The sequence below is a fragment of the Eumetopias jubatus genome, unplaced genomic scaffold (genome assembly GCF_037043125.1).
Source record: "Eumetopias jubatus isolate StellerSeaLion01/CBP00866 unplaced genomic scaffold, mEumJub1_p1.0 scaffold_2, whole genome shotgun sequence".
Lineage (NCBI taxonomy): Eukaryota > Metazoa > Chordata > Mammalia > Carnivora > Otariidae > Eumetopias > Eumetopias jubatus.
Window position 1 is genome coordinate 91,272,910 of NW_028274808.1, and position 16,262 is coordinate 91,289,171.

At 36.7% G+C, this 16,262-nt stretch overlaps 1 pseudogene; it reads left to right on the forward strand.

The window, feature by feature from the left end:
* Positions 1 to 12,139: 12,139 nt before the first annotated feature.
* Positions 12,140 to 13,161, forward strand: LOC114208281 (alpha-enolase pseudogene; annotated as a pseudogene).
* The last annotated feature ends 3,101 nt before the right edge of the window (positions 13,162 to 16,262 follow it).

Genomic DNA, 16,262 nt, shown 5'->3' on the forward strand with positions numbered 1-16,262 from the left:
ACTTTGAAAAAGACTTAAAAAATAAATGAAGTTACTAGGCTCCTAATACATAATTTTAGCAATAATGTAAAATAAGTAGTAATTTCTGGAATGAGAGGTTATTTGGTAAACTTTTATTGTACACATTGAACTATGATTCTGCAAAGAAACTTGTCTTTAAATACTTTTCACTGTTTCATTGCATTTTTTATTCAACTAAAAATTAAAAATTATATTTAAATTATGAAAGTTATAAATTTTTCAGATATATTTGCGAAGTTAAAAGAAGTGGTTCTTGGACTACATGGAATTGAGGTATATCCTACTCAAATGTAGGGAATGATCAAGAAATTACTAAAAACTACATAATATAAAAATAACGTTATTCTTGAGAATTTTTTTAAAGTTTTATCTAAATTCCAGTTAAAGTCCAGTGTAATATTACTTACAGGTGTACAATATAGTGTTCCAATACTTCTGTGCAGAACCCATTGCTCATCATGGCAAGTGTACTCCTTAATTCCCATCATCTATTTTACCCATCCCCCCACCAACCTCCCTTCTGGCAACCATCAGTTTGTTCTATTCATGATAATTTTTAAAGTTTCCCACATTGGCTGAAATTTTATGAAGATAGATTTAAACAAAATGATTTAGAAAAAAAATAAAATAAACAAAATGATTTAGAAACATCTTGCTGTTACTGGTTGCTATTAAAAAAGTAATATTCTAAGTCAGCATGAACTTGGAAAATCTTACTGAGTAATTAAAATTGCAGACTCTAGTAATTAACAAAAAAATAAAAAATGCTATGAACACTAAATCACGACTAAGAGATGAAAAGGAAAAAAACAGTTAAAAATAGTAAAGCAAAAAGCTATAGGAAAGTTGTGAGGCATACTGATAGGTATAAATTACATATACATTGACAGCTACATATTTATTAAAAATAATTTTATTTTGATAGTTTGTTATTATAAATAACAAAATTGCAAATACATAGTAGGTGATTTGAGAGGACTTTTAACAGAATTACTTTTTTTTTTTAAGATTTATTTATTTATTTGACAGAGAGAGACAGTGAGAGCAGGAACACAAGCAGGGGGAGTGGGAGAGGGAGAAGCAGGCTTCCTGCCAAACAGGGAGCCCGATGTGGGACTCAATCCCAGGACCCTGGGATCATGACCTGAGCCGAAGGCAGACGCTTAATGACTGAGCCACCCAGGCGCCCTAACAGAATTACTTTTAAAGAAAATTTGAACAATATTACATTAGCAGAGACTCATGAAAGGTAGTGGTCATATTGATATTCACTAATAGAGTTTTTTAAAAATATTTATTATCATCCTATGTATCTTTTATTTTCATCCAAAAATGGTAAATCTATCATATGTAAATAGCATATTGAATTTTTTTTTTAATTTTCCTTTTCTTTTTAAGTACAATCACAGCTTTCCTATAGCTTTTGGATAATAGAACTAAAAAATTTAAATTCTTGTCCTGGTTCTGCTGTTTTCTATCTTGATTAAGTGTATGAAAGTTCTGTTAACTTTCAAGAGTTTCTATTTTTTAATAATGTGATACTATTGTGCCTAGATCCAAGAGTTGCTGTTAGAATTAAATAAGAGAATGTAAAGAAAAAATGCTTTGTATAGATATGTATTCAGAAAATTAAAACTATAATTATTCTTATTATTAATTCGAGAAGATATAAGTATTAGGATGTTGATAGATATACATTATTTTCATTAAAAAGTTTGCTCTAGGAATACTATATTATTATGTATATAATGAAATATAATTAAGATAATATTCTCCTGAGGAAAAGATTTTTTATCTCATTGCCTATATCAAAAATGTAAATATTTGAGAGGCTAACTCCTAATCACACCAATAGAATTGCACTAAAAGAAAAGGTGTGAAGAGATAGAGGTGTTAACTAGCATTATTGTGCTGTTCATTTTGCAATTATATGTGCATCAAATCATCACACTGTATACCTTAAATTTATATGTTATATGTCAATATCTCAATGATGCTGGAAAAAATTAGGGAACAGCTAGATATATGGTATATCTCTATTATCAATTTTAGAAAGGTCAAAAAACAAAAAAGACAAAGGCGGAGATTCAAGTGATGTGTCATAATCAAGAAATGCCTGCGGCTACCAGAAGCAGGAAGAGGCAAGATGAAATTGTTCTTTAGAGTCTTGAAAGGGAGCATGGCCCTGTGGATACCTGATTTTGGACTTCCGGCTTCTAGAACCAATGAGAGAATACATTTCTATGTTTTACGCCAAAAAAAAAAAAAAAAAAGATATATCTTAGTGGTGCTATTTTACATTTTTGAGACTCACCTCCAGAATGCAGGCATGTGAGTGGCATTTTTATTAATTAGATGCTTCCTTATTAGATTTGGACGTAGAAATGAGCAACACAGAGTGGCAGCTACATGGTTGTTTGAGCAAGCATACAGGGACACCTATTATTCTAGGACTTCTGTGCGGCACATCTGTGGCACAACTAGTCCTGAGACTTATACATGCAGAGAGAGAGAGTTGACACATGTGGTTTTGAGTTGGAGAACTCCAGCGCCGTGTTAATTTTCTCCTGAATTAAATCAATCTGCTTTGTGCCTGGTTGTAAAATAGCCAAGATTAACCATCAGGCACTACTGAAAAAGTTGTGAGATGGGTAATTTTTTTTTTAAGGAATTATTTTCTGCTTAGAGAAGCTACGTGGAAGCTGTAATAACAAATTGCATGTACCTAGACTCATTCCTCCATTTCTTGATTTACCAAATGAGGTGATGACCATTGACGTGCTGCTATGACAGAATGTTTAGCACATTTGTACAATCACCTGACTTACTTTCTATTTTGTCTTACAAATATTTTGGAAGGTTTCATTCTTCGTTGGTTAAGTTTATAATTTTAAATTGTAGAACTTTCCCCTTAACTCCACATACATGGTATAGAATTATCTGACCTAAGTTTCTTTCCATATAACCGCGCGTTCTGTAAATACCCTAACTTCTAATAGCCATATCATTTTTTTTTCTTTAGTTATCAGGATTTAGAACACTTACATTCTATTCTAGCCTGAATGTGAATATACTGTTACTGGTCTGTAGGAAGATTCTGAAGATTAAGATCCAAAAACACAAATTTATAATATTATGATTTATTAATGGAAATTACAGAAGTAAGTTTTGTGAATGGACTTGCAAAGAGAAGAAAACTTTATGAAACCAAATTTGTACCACTTACTAATACTTCAAGTATATGAACAAATGGATTTTGTTTTATTTTATTATATTACTTGCTGAAATCAATTTAATTTGATTCATATTCAGATTGTGCCTTTTCAGGACTTTTTTTTTTCATGGAGTTCATATCATCCCTTTTTCTTGGATATTTAAAAATAGAAATACATTCTTAATTGTTTTCCTAGGTATAGATGCATAGGAACTAAATACTCTCAAACTTTTCATGTCTGAAATAATTTTTATGCCTCATATTTTTAATAGTTTAGGTATTTTCAAAATTTTGTATTCAAATGGGGTGCCTGGGTGGCTCATTCAGTTAAGTGTCTGCCTTCAGCTCAGGTCATGATCCCAGGGTCCTGGGATCGAATCCTGCATCAGGCTCCCTGCTCAGCGGGGAGCCTGCTTCTCCTTGTCCCTCTGCCTTCTGCTCTGCCTACTTTGCTCTCTCTCTTTCTGTCAAATAAATAAATAAAATCTTTAAAAACAATTTGTATTCATAATATGCCCCTCAATAGTGTTATAACTTTACCCCAGTGTCTTATAGTGTTCTTAGGTCTTGAGGAGATTCTATATTAATTCAGTTCTGATTTTTTTAATAAAGCTGGAATATCTGTTTATTTTTTTTAATTTTATTTTATTATGTTATGTTCGAGTACATCATTAGTTTTTAATGTAGTGTTCCATGTTCCATTGTTTGCGTATAACACCCAGTGCTCCATTCAATATGTGCCCTCCTTAATACCTATCACCAGGCTAACCCATCCCCCCACCACCATCCCCTCTAGAACCCAGATGTAAATGGGTTCAATTCCTTAATTTCTCTTTCTTCATTTACATTGTTAGTGTATAGAAACGCAACTGATTTCTGTGCATTGATTTTGTATCCTGCCAAGTTGCTGAATTGCTCTATGAGTTCTAGTAATTTGGGGGTAGAATCTTTTGAGTTTTCCACATAACATATCATGTCACCTGTGAAGAGAGAGCAATTGACTTGTTCTTTGCCAATTCGGATGCTTTTTATTTCTTTTTGTTTTCTGATTGCTGAGGTTAGGACTTCTAGTACTATGTTGAACAATAATGGTGAGAATGAGCATCCCTGTCATGTTCCTCACCTTAAGGGAAAAGCTTTCAGCTTTTCCCCATTGAGAATGATATTTGTTGTGGATTTTTCATAGATGGCTTTTATGATATTGAGGTATGTTCTCTCTATACCTGTACTTTGAAGAGTTTTAATCAGGAAAGGATGCTATATTTTGTCAAATGCTTTTTCTGCATCCATTGAGAGGATCACATGGTTATTGTCTTTTCTTTTATTAATATGACCTATCATATTGATTGAGTTCCGAATGTTGAACCACCTTTGCATCCCAGGAACAAGTCCCACTTGGTCATGGTGAATCATCCTTTTAATGTACTGTTGGATCCTATTGGCTAGGATCTTGTTGAGTATTTGGATATCCATGTTCATCAGGGATATTGGTCTCTAATTCTCCTTTTTGAAGGGGTCTTTGTCTGGTTTTGGGATCAGGGTAATGCTGGCTTCGAAGAATGAGTTTGGAAGTTTTCCTTCCACTTCTATTTTTTGAAACAGCTTCAGTAGAATAGGTACTATTTCTTCATTTAATGTTTGGTAGCATCCCCTGGGAAGATACCTGGCCCTGTACTCTTGTTTCTTGGGAGGTTTTTGATTACTTCAATTTCCTTACTGGTTATTGGTCGGTTCAGATTGTCTATTTCTTCCTGTTTCAGTCTTGGTAGTTTATAAGTTTCCAAGAATGCATCCATTTCTTCCAGATTGCTTAATTTGCTGGCATATAGTTGCTCATAATATGTTCTTTTAATTGTTTGTATTTCTTCAGTGTTTGTTGTGATCTCTCCTCTTTCATTCATGATTTTATTGATTTGGGTCTTTTCTCTTTTCTTTTGGATAAGTTTGGCCAGAGGTTTATCGATCTTATTAATTCTTTCAAAAAACCAGCTTCTAATTTCTTAGATCTGTTCTACTGTTTTTCTGATTTCTATTTCATTGATATTGCTCTAATCTTTATTATGTCTATTCTCCTGCTGGGTTTAGGTTTTATTTGCTGTTCTTTCTCCAGTTCCTTTGGGTGTGATGTGAGGTTATTTGAGATCTTTCTTGTTTCTTGAGAAAGGTTTATAGTACTATAGTACTATATACTTCCCTCTTAGGACCGCATTTGCTGCATCCCACAGATTTTGAACCGTTGTGTTTTCATTTTCATTTGTTTCCATGAATTTTTCATTTTTTTTATTTTTTAAAGATTTTATTTATTTACTTGACAAAGAGAGACACAACGAGAGAGGGAACACAAGCAGGGGGAGTGGGAGAGGGAGAAGCAGTCTTTCCGCTGAGCAGGGAGCCCAATGTGGGGCTGGATACTAGAACCCTGGGATCATGACCTGAGCCGAAGTCAGATATTTAACAACTGAGCCACCCAGGTGCCCCTCCATGAATTTTTTAAATTCTTCTTTAATATCCTGGTTGAACCATTCTTTCTTTAGCAGGATGCTCTTTAGCCTCCATGTATTTGAGTTCTGTCCAACTTTCCTCTTGTGATTGAGTTCCAGCTTCAAAGCTTTGTGACCTGAAAATATGTTGGGAATGATCCCAATCTTTTGGTACTGTTTGAGGCCTGATTTGTGACCCAGTATGTGGTTTATTCTGGAGAAAGTTCCATGTGCACACGAGAAGAATGAGTATTCTTTTGTTTTAGGATGGAATGATCTGTATATATCCGTGAAGTCCATCTGGTCCAAAGTGTCATTCAAACCTCTTGTTTCTTTGTTGATCTTCCGCTTAGAGGGTTTGTCCATTGCTGTGAGTGGACCATTGAGTTCTACTATTAATGTATTATTATCAATATGTTTCTTTATTTTGGTTATTAATTGGTTTATATAATTGGCTGCTCCCATGTTGGGGGCATAGATATTTATAACTGTTAGATCTTGTTGTATAGACCCTTTAAGTATGATATAGTGTCCCTCTACATTTCTTACTATGGTCTTTGGTTTATTTATTTTTTAATTTTTTATAAAGATTTTATTTATTTATTTGACAGAGAGAGACACAGCGAGGGAGGGAACACAAGCAGGGGAAGTGGGAGAGGGAGAAGCAAGCTTCCGACCGAGCAGGGAGCCCAATGTGAGGCTTGATACTGGGACTCTGGGATCATGACCTGAGCCGAAGGCAGATGCTTAATGACTGAGCCACCCAGGTGCCCCTGGTCTTTGGTTTAAAATCTAATTTGTCTGATATGAGCATTGTTACCCCAGCTTTCTTAAGAGGTCCATTAGTGTGGTAAATTGTTCTCCATCCCCTCACTTTCAATCTGGAGGTGTCTTTAGGTTCAAAATGAGTCTCTTATAGACATCATATGGATGTGTCCTGCTTTTTTATCGAATCTGAAACCGTGTGTCTTTTCATGGGAGCAATCAGCCCATTTACATTCAGAGTAACTATTGATTTGATGAGATATGAATTTAGTGCCATTGTGTTGCCTGTAAAGTCCATATTTCAGTAGATTTTCTCTGTTTTTATTTGGTTTATGTGACTCTTGGGGTTTCTCTTTGCTTACAGAATCCCCCTTAATATTTCTTGCAGAGCTGGCTTGGTGGTCACATATTCTTTCAGTTTCTGCCTGTCCTGAAAGCTCTTTATCTCTCCATCCATTCTGAATGAAAGCCTTGCTGGATAAAGTATTCTTGGCTGCATGTTCTTGTCATTTAGTATCCTGAATATGTCTTACCAGCCCTTTCTGCCTTGCCAGGTTTGTGGACAAGTCTGATATTATTCTGATGTTCCTCCCTCCATATGTAAGGAATCTTTCTCCCTGGCTATTCTCAGGATAGTTTCTTTTGGCTGTAAAATTTGCAAACTTCACTATTATATGTCAGGGTGTTGATCTATTTTTATTGATTTTGGGAGGGGTCCTCTCTGTCTCTTGGACTCAAATGTTTGTTTCCTTCCTCAGATTAGGGAAGTTCTCAGCTATGATTTGCTCAAATATACCTTCTATTCCTCTCTCTCCCCCCCCTTTAAGGGATCCCAATAATTCTGACACTGGAACATTTCATGGCATCATTAATCTCTCCAATCCTTTATTCATGTGTACTATCAGCATATCTCTGTTTTCCTCAACTTCTTTCCTTTCCATAAGCTTATCTTCTAGATCACTGATTCTTTCTTCTGTCTCATTTACCCTGGCTGATAGAATATTCAGTATAGACCGCATCTCATTCATAGCATTTTTTAGTTCAGCCTGATTAGATCTCAGTTCTACTTAGAGATTCTATATTGTCACTAATGCTTTTTTCAAGCCTAGATATTGACTTTAAGATTGCTATCCTGAATTCTATCTCTCACATCTTGATTATATCCATATTTATTAGTTTTGTGGCAAAGGACATTATCTCTGTTTCTTTTCTTTGTTGAGAATTCCTCCTCCTAGTCATTCTGTCAAGGGATGGTTAAGTAAATGAGCAGAGTATAGAATATCAACCATGACCCAAACAAGATGTACCCTAACAAAATCTGGAGTGGTCAGAAGCCACCACCAAAAAACAAAGCCAAAATAAAACACAAGAATAAAATCTAAAACATTTTTTTAAAAAGGCGGGGAGGAGAAGGGGGAATATAATCTCTCAGTGTGGACAAAGCAGGGTGTTGCAGTTGTTCCCGGTTGTATTTTAGTCTGTATGTTAAAGGATACTACATCCCAAAATTACAAGGAAAGTAAAATTTATATATATATTAGGTTTTATATATATATATATATATATATATATATATACACACATATATATATAAAGGTTAAATTACATAGAGTGAAAAAAGATTAAAATAAAGCATATATCTATAAAAAATATATAGGTGTGGAAAAAACAAGTTAAAAATCGACTGTGAAATATACGTTGATATAATAAACATATAGTTGAAATAAAGAAAAGGTAAAAAGAAAAAAAAAACAGAGAAAAAGAATAAGAAAAAGAAAAAAAGAAAAGGAGAATTTTATCTGAAAAATAAACAAGTCATGAGGCCACACCTGGAGGTCAATATACTATTTTCCCTTGGCATTAGTTTACAGTCTTATGGGATCCTTAGGATTATTGTCCACCTGTTCTTCCAGCCCATCTTCTTGGGGCAGGGCCTGCTGTGCTGTTTCTTAGGTAACCTTGCCTGGGTGGAGTTGCCCCGCCCCCTGTCAGGGGGATGGGCTCAGTGGAAACTGGTCCTCTGTGTGGCTTTTGTTCCCTGGAAGCTTTCTGTGCCTCTTCCAAGGCTCAGAGCAAAAATGTCTGCACCCAAATCTCTGGCCCAGAGCAGAAAAATCGCAGTCAGCTCTCTTTAATAAATCTTCCAGGACAAACAGTCTCCACTTCTGTATGCACCATGGAAAACTGCAGCTTCCTGCAGTGCATGCCCACAGCAACTCTCTCAGAGGTAGTTCCAGAGGCCCGGTAATGCCACTGCCTTTTGTGATTCTTAAACTGTGAGCAGCTTTGGGCTTGTGCCCACACCCAAAGCTCCTGGACCATGTCTGGGTGCCACTCTAATGTCCTTTCTGGGCCACTACTGCCCTGCGAGTTTTTGCCAGGTCTTGGGTAGAGGTTCCAGATTTTTTCAGGCTGCTCTGGAAAAGGGTGATTGTCAACTTTATATGGCAATCTGAGCTGAAAGTCCCTTCCCTGGGCTCACTGACCATAACCTGCTTCCTGGATCCACCGCTTGGGCACTCTACTATTTCAGGCAACCCCTTTTGCTCTGTGGTTCCTTGTATCCCAAGACCACAATGCCCTTACCTAGAATTCTACCTTTTCATTTCCAGAGCCACTTTCAGAGAGGGATGTCTCTCACTAGAGCAGATTTCTAAGGGTTCCAATTTTGCATTCTGGTGTTATATCACTTTTCAGGAGCCAGCTTATGGAGGCTCCTTCCCCCTTCTGTTTATCTTCTTATATCTCCCATCAGATTCACAACTTCGCATGTCCTACCTTGCAAAAAGCAGTCACTTTTCTGCTTGTAGAGATCCAGATATATATTCTTACATCTCAGGCTGATTTCGTGGGTGTTCACAATGGTTTGATAGATATCCAGCTAAATTCGGGGGATCAGTTAAAACAGTCCCTTACTCCTCTGACATCTTGCCCCCCCTCCACTCCCTCACTTTAAATCTGGAGGTGTCTTTGGGTCTAATATGAGTCTCTTGCTTACAGCATATCGATGGGTCTTGCTTTTATCCAATCTGCTACCCTGTGTCTTTTGACTGGGGCATTTAACCCACTTACATTAGAGTAACTATTGAAAGATACGAATTTAGTGACATTGTATTGCCTGTAAAGTGACTGTTACTATATGTTGTCTCTGTTACTTTCTGGTCTATGTTACTTTTGGGCTCTCTCTTTGCTTAGAGGACCCCTTTTAATATTTCTTGTAGGGCTGGTTTGGTGATCACAAATTCTCTTAGTTTCTGTTTGTCCTGGACGTTTTTTTCACTCCTATTTTGAATGACATTCTAGCTGGGTAAAGTATTCTTGTCTGCATATTTTTCTCATTTAGCACCCTGAATGTATCATGCCAGTCCTTCCTGGCCTGCCAGGTCTCCATGGATAGGTCTTCTGCCAATCTAATGTTTCTCCTCTTGTAGGTAAGACCTTTTGTCACAAGCTGCTTTCAGGATTTTCTCTTTATCACAGAGATTTGTAAGTTTCACTTTTTATATGTCTGGGTTTTAACCTATTTTTATTGATTTTGAGGGGGGGTTCCCTGTGCCTCTTGGATTTTGATGCCTGTTTCCTTCCCTAGCTTAGAGAAATTCTCTATAATCTGCTCCAATATACCCTCTGCCCCCTTTCTCTTTCCTCTTCTTCTGGGATGCCAGTTATTCAAATATTTTTTCACTTTATGGTATCACTTATCTCTCGAATTCTCTCCTCATGAACAAGTAGTTGTTTATCTCTCTTTTTCTTAGCTTCTTTATTCTCCATTGTTTGGTCTTCTATATCACCAATTCTCTCTTCTGCCTCATTTATCCTAAGTTAGAGCCTCCATTTTTTATTGCATCTCATTAATAGTCTTTTTTATTTCAACTTGATTAGATTAGAATCCAGAAAGGGATTCTCTAGTGTCCTCTATGCTTTTATCACGCCCAGCTAGTATCTTTATAATTGTTATTCTGAACTCTAGTTCCAACATCTTACTAATGTCCATATTGATTAGGTCCCTGGCAGTCAGTACTGCCTCTTGTTGTCTTTTTTTGAGGTGAGTTTTTCCATCTTGTCATTCTGTCCAGAGAAAAAAAGATGAGTGAGAGAACAAAATACTCCAATGGCAATAACGATCCCAGAGAAATATACACTAAACAAATCAGAAGAGACTCGAAACCAGGAAAGGAAAAAATAAATAAATAAATAAAAAGAGAGAGAGAGAATATAATCAGACAGGTGAGCAGAATAGAGCAGTACACTGGATTTGGTGTGTATTTAACAGGTCTGTTTTTTAGAAAACTAGATCCTAAGATTGTAAAGAAAATAATATATGTACAAAAATAAAAGTAAATGCAATGAAAGGATAAGATGTAACTGTAAAAATGAAAATTAAAAGACAAGAAAAAACAAAAGAGAAAGAAAAAACCCACAACAACAACAACAAAAGGAAAGTATATAAACAGACAGGTGAACAGAACAGAGCAATACACTATCCCCTGAGTGTATTTTGTCAGTTTGTTACAGGAAACAACATCTCAAAATTGTAAAGAAAGAAAAACTTAACGGCGCCTGGGTGGCTCAGTCATTAAGCATCTGCCTTTGGCTCAGGTCATGGTCCCAGGGTCCTGGGATTGAGCCCCACTTCGGGCTCCTTGCTCCACAGGAAGCCTGCTTCTCCCTCTTCCACTCCCCTTGCTTGTGTCTCTGTCAAATAAATAAAAATCTTTATAAAAAAAAAGAAAGAAAGAAAAACATATATACAAAAATAAAATTAAATACATAGGAAGGGTAGAATATAACTGTAAAGGTGAAAATTAAAAAAAGACTTTAAAAAATAAAACAAAAAAAGGAAGAAAAAAAAAAGAATATGATCAAACAGGTGACCAGAACAGAGCCATATACTAGATTTTGAGCGTATTTTGGTCTGTTAGAAGAAACTGCATTGAAATATACTATTAAAGTGCATGTGTTCTGGGGCATCTGGTGGCTCAGTCAGTTAAGCATCTGCCTTATCTCAGGTCATGATCCCAGGGGCCTGGAATCAACCCCCACATCAGGCTTCCTTCTCAGCGGAGAGTCTGCTTCTCTGTCTTCCTCTACCCCAGCCCCCATTCATACTCTCTCAAATAAATAAATAAAATATTAAAAAAATAAAGTGCAAGTGGTCTAACAATTTTACATGTGTTGACAGAGTAGACAATTATTGTCAAGAGATAAAGAGCTTTATACTGTAAGTTTCCATTTCAAAATAAAATGATCAGGTCTCTGGGAGCAGGACAGGACATTGGGGCAGACAGCACAGAGAAGAGCTCAGGGGAAACTTGGTGCACACAGACCTTGCAGCTTAATAGTCACCCTTGGTGACTGCAGCATCCTCTGTTTCTTTACCTCTATCATGAGATCCAGCAGCCAGAAATGAACCATGTCTATTCTCAAGATATATGCCAGAGAGATCTTTCACTCTCATGGGAATCCCACTGTTTAAGTTGATCTCTGTACCTCAAAAGTGACTCAGCTCATGTTTAAGAGGCCTGAGAACTCCTAGACAATGATAAAACAGGCTATATGGTGAATGGTGTCTCAAAGGCTGTGAGCACATCTATAAAACAATTGCATCTACTCTGATTAGCAGGAACCTGAATAGGAGAAGAATGAGAAACTAATGATAATGACAGATAGAATGGAAAATAAGTCTAAATGTGATGCTCACTCCTTCCTGGGAGTTTCTCTGGCTGTCTGCAAGGCTGAAGCCATTGAAAATGAAGTGCCCCTCTACCTCTACATTGCTGTCTTGGGTGCCAATTTTAAAGTCCTGGTATGATCAACAGTGCTGGCAATGAGCTGGCCATACAGGAGTTCACAATCCTCTCATCTGGTGCAGCAAACCTCAAGAAAGCCATGTGCATTGGAGCAGAGGTTCACCACAACCTGAAGAATATCGTCAAGAAGAAATATGGTAAAGATGCCACCAATGTGGGGGATGGAAGCATGTTTATTACTAACATCCTAGAAAATAAAAATGCAGCTGCTGAAGAATGAGATCAAGATAACCACTTACACCCATAAGGTTGTCATTGGCATGGACATTGCTGCCTTGGAGTTCTCCTGGGCAGGGAAAGTGTAATCTGGACTTCAGGTTGTCTGATGACTTCAGTACATACATCACAGCTGACAAGCTGACCAACCTGTTCAGATTCTTCATCAAGGACTAACCAATGGTGTCTATAGAACATCCCTTTAAAAAGGTGACTTGGAAACTCAAAAAAGTTCACAGCCAGGACAGGAATCTAGGTGGTAGAGAATGGCCTCAACAGTTACCAACTTTTTGAGTTTGAGTTACTAACTGTTTGGGTTACCAACTCAATACAGATTTCCAAGATTTCGTAGGTGAGAATGTTTGCAACTACCTCCTGCTTAAAGTAAACCAAATTGGCTCTGAGACCAAGTCTTTTCAGGCATGCAAGTTGGTCCAGTCCAATGCATGGGACTTCATGGTGTCTCATCTCTCTAGGGAGACTGAAGACACATTCATTGCTGGCCTGGTGGTGGGGTTCTGCTCCAGGCCGATTAAAACTGGTACACTTTGCCGATCTGAGCACTTGGCCAAGTACAAGGCAGCACCTCAGAAATAAAGAGGAACTGGGCAGCAAGGCTAAGTTTACTGGCAGGAACTTCAGAAACCCTATGTGAACATTAGAGCTCCTGAGTCCTTCCGTCACTATTGGAATGATTAGACCTTTGTTCCAATGGACAGCTCAAGGTCCCAACTGATACTTATAAGGCCCTTAGTAGTTAATTCCCCTCTTTCATCCATGTGATGTTCTCTCACTGATTCTTTAAAAGTGCTACAGGGGATAAATTTGACCATTTGGAACCCTCTTGGAAACTCTAACTCTGTAATCACGTGATTGGCTCAAAACACTCTTTTTCTCACCTTGCTTCTCATCACGTGTCTGGAGCCATGTGTATCTACAGTGTAATCTCAGAGGTGTCTACAGGAAAGATTCCCAATCATTTTGTGTACAAAAAAAAAAGAAAAGGCCTCAGTGACCAATTAAAAAAAGAAGAAATGCAATTAGGTTATCAAAAAACATATTTAATTAATACAAATTAATTTCAGAGAGAAATTTCAAGTAAAACAATTTTTACTCAATACTAAAAAAATCTAACCAAGTTTAATGATTTATATGTGCAACTGTGACATCTTAATTTTTTTAAATTTTTTTATTGTGAGTTGTAATATAGATTAAACTATATAGACCACAACCATACAGCTTCATGATTTTCACACAAATTCCTGTGTAATCACAAACAGGTCAAGAATAGGTCTTTACCAACATTCTAAAAGTCCCTTAATGTTCCTTCCAATCACAGTCCCCTCTCTTTCTCCAAAATAAACACTATCCTGAATTCTAACGCAATACTGTAGTCTTGGTTGCTTTGTACTTTATCTAAATGGAATTATACAGTATCCATTCGTTTGTATCAGTTACTTGACATGCCATTTGTACGATCCATCCTGATTTCTGAGTTATTTCTTTTAGTTCATGTGTTTTCATGGCTATATAATGTCTCATGTAGTAATATATCAAAATTTATAAATCCCTTCAACTGCTCATGAACACTTAGGTTATTTGGAATTTTGGCTATTAAGAAGAATATTACAAAACATCAAAAACATCAACATAAAACATCAAAAAACACTCTTGAATATGAAATCCTCATACATGTGCATGTATTCCTGTTGTTATAGGATTTAATTAACTAATCAAACCCTATCGCTAACTCTAACACAAATCATAAGATTCTAGGAATGCAAAAGTGGGGAGATTCTATACATTGAGTTGAAATTTGGAAGATCTGTGCACCAGGAATCAAAGTGAACAGAAAAAAGATGGCCATTAAAGGGACTGTAGCATAGCTTTGAAACATCTCGCATCCCTGAAATAAGCTTCATTGAGTTAACTGATCAAAATTATCTTCAAATATTATCAGTACAAGCATAATTGACCAAACAAATCAGGTAAAAGTCCTACAGATAGGCCTACATAAGTGAACAAAGGTATCACCTGTTTAGTAATTGTCGCTTTGCCAAAATACCAAATAATAAAACCAAAAACCAAATAAAAAACAGAAAACAACAAAAATATCCTATCCTTAGTCATCCTATTGCTTACATTTCATCCTAATGAAAAGAAAAGCCATAATAATTGGCTTGGCAAATAAGCCTGGGCCTGACAAACTGGGCTCCCCCTCACTGAGTCTGTAATATTGCCACTGAATGCTGAATGCTCAACCAATCCCCAGTAGAGACTAAGGTGAGCCTTAGGTATGGCACCATCCTTGGAGGAGTTCAGCTAGCCAATGTGATAGATTGTGATAGATTGCTTACATTGGATCCTTTCTACCCTTGAATAGTAAATAATTCATCTATTTTGGGTTGATATATGTCCTAGGTGATGAAGACCTACCTTAAAGCTGCCTCAGTTTGCCTATTTAGACAGGTTTCTTCCAAACTATAGGCCCCTGACCTGCCTTTTTTTATTATAGCATTTACTTTCAATGGTGAATTTTTGTTTTGTCTCTTTGAAATGTGAGTAAATTTTCTCGCAAACTCTTGCCAGTTTTTTAACTCAGGAAATGTCTGTCTCAAGGACTTAGAAGAATCTCTTTGATTCTTTTGAAAGAAATGTAAACATCAAAGAAGATAACACTCCTATTACGTAGTCTCCAAAGGAGGGTAGGAACCTAAATTCAACTGCAACAATCAACAAATGTAGATAGCCTGATCCCAGAGAAAAACATTTGCAAACTCAGGAATAATTCAATGTACTGGACATATATACCACTGATAACCCATATCCCAAGGTCCTCTAATACTTTTCCACTAGCTCATCCCAATCCTTAAAAACTCTCCTTTTGTTTTAGTGGACTTGAATTCAGTCCCCTTCCCTATTGCAATAATTTCAAATGAGGTCTTCCTTACTTGTTTAACATTGTCTGGTGCAATTTTTGCTTTGACATGGGTGTGGCTCTGTGTTGTTTTCCTTCTCTGTCTGTGGTGTCTTGGCCAGCAAATTTACTCAAGGACATGTTTACTGATTTATCGTAATGGGATCATGAACAGGGCCTTGGGAAAGCAATCCACAATATGGCAAAGGTGGTAAGACAATGAGCACAAAGTCCATGGATTCCTTTGAACTTAATACCTATAATATTCCCAGTATATAGAATACCTTTGTCTGAGTGCCCACTCACCATTGTTCCCAGTGACACAATTGAGTACTTTTTTTTTTTTTCCTCATTTAGCAGCTTTTGGCCTTATTGACTAGAAGTCCTAGTTTGGAGAGAAAGGAATGCTTTTACCCAAGAACATGTGAAGGATTTCATGAAATTTAAAATTATTGACTTAGTTATTTTGAGCTCCTTATGCCAATAAAACAACAAACAAAAAGAAAGTTAACTATACTGGCAGAGATAACTGACCACAATTACAAGGAGGTTGTGTTGCTGCTGTGTAATGCAGGTAGGGAGAGGTATATCTGGAGCTAAGGGGATTCTTTAGGGGACCTCTTAATGCTTTCATTGAATCATAATCTTAAATGGCAACCACAGGAAACATAATCTGATGAACACATGATAACCAAAGGATTGGAACCCTCAGGCATGAAAGTATGATTTATCAGATGCACCAGTACTCTTGGCTAGCTGAAGTGCTGACTCAAGTTGAGGGAAACCTAACATGAGCAGTAGAAGAAGAATATAAAGAATATCAGCTCAGAGGCCAGCCT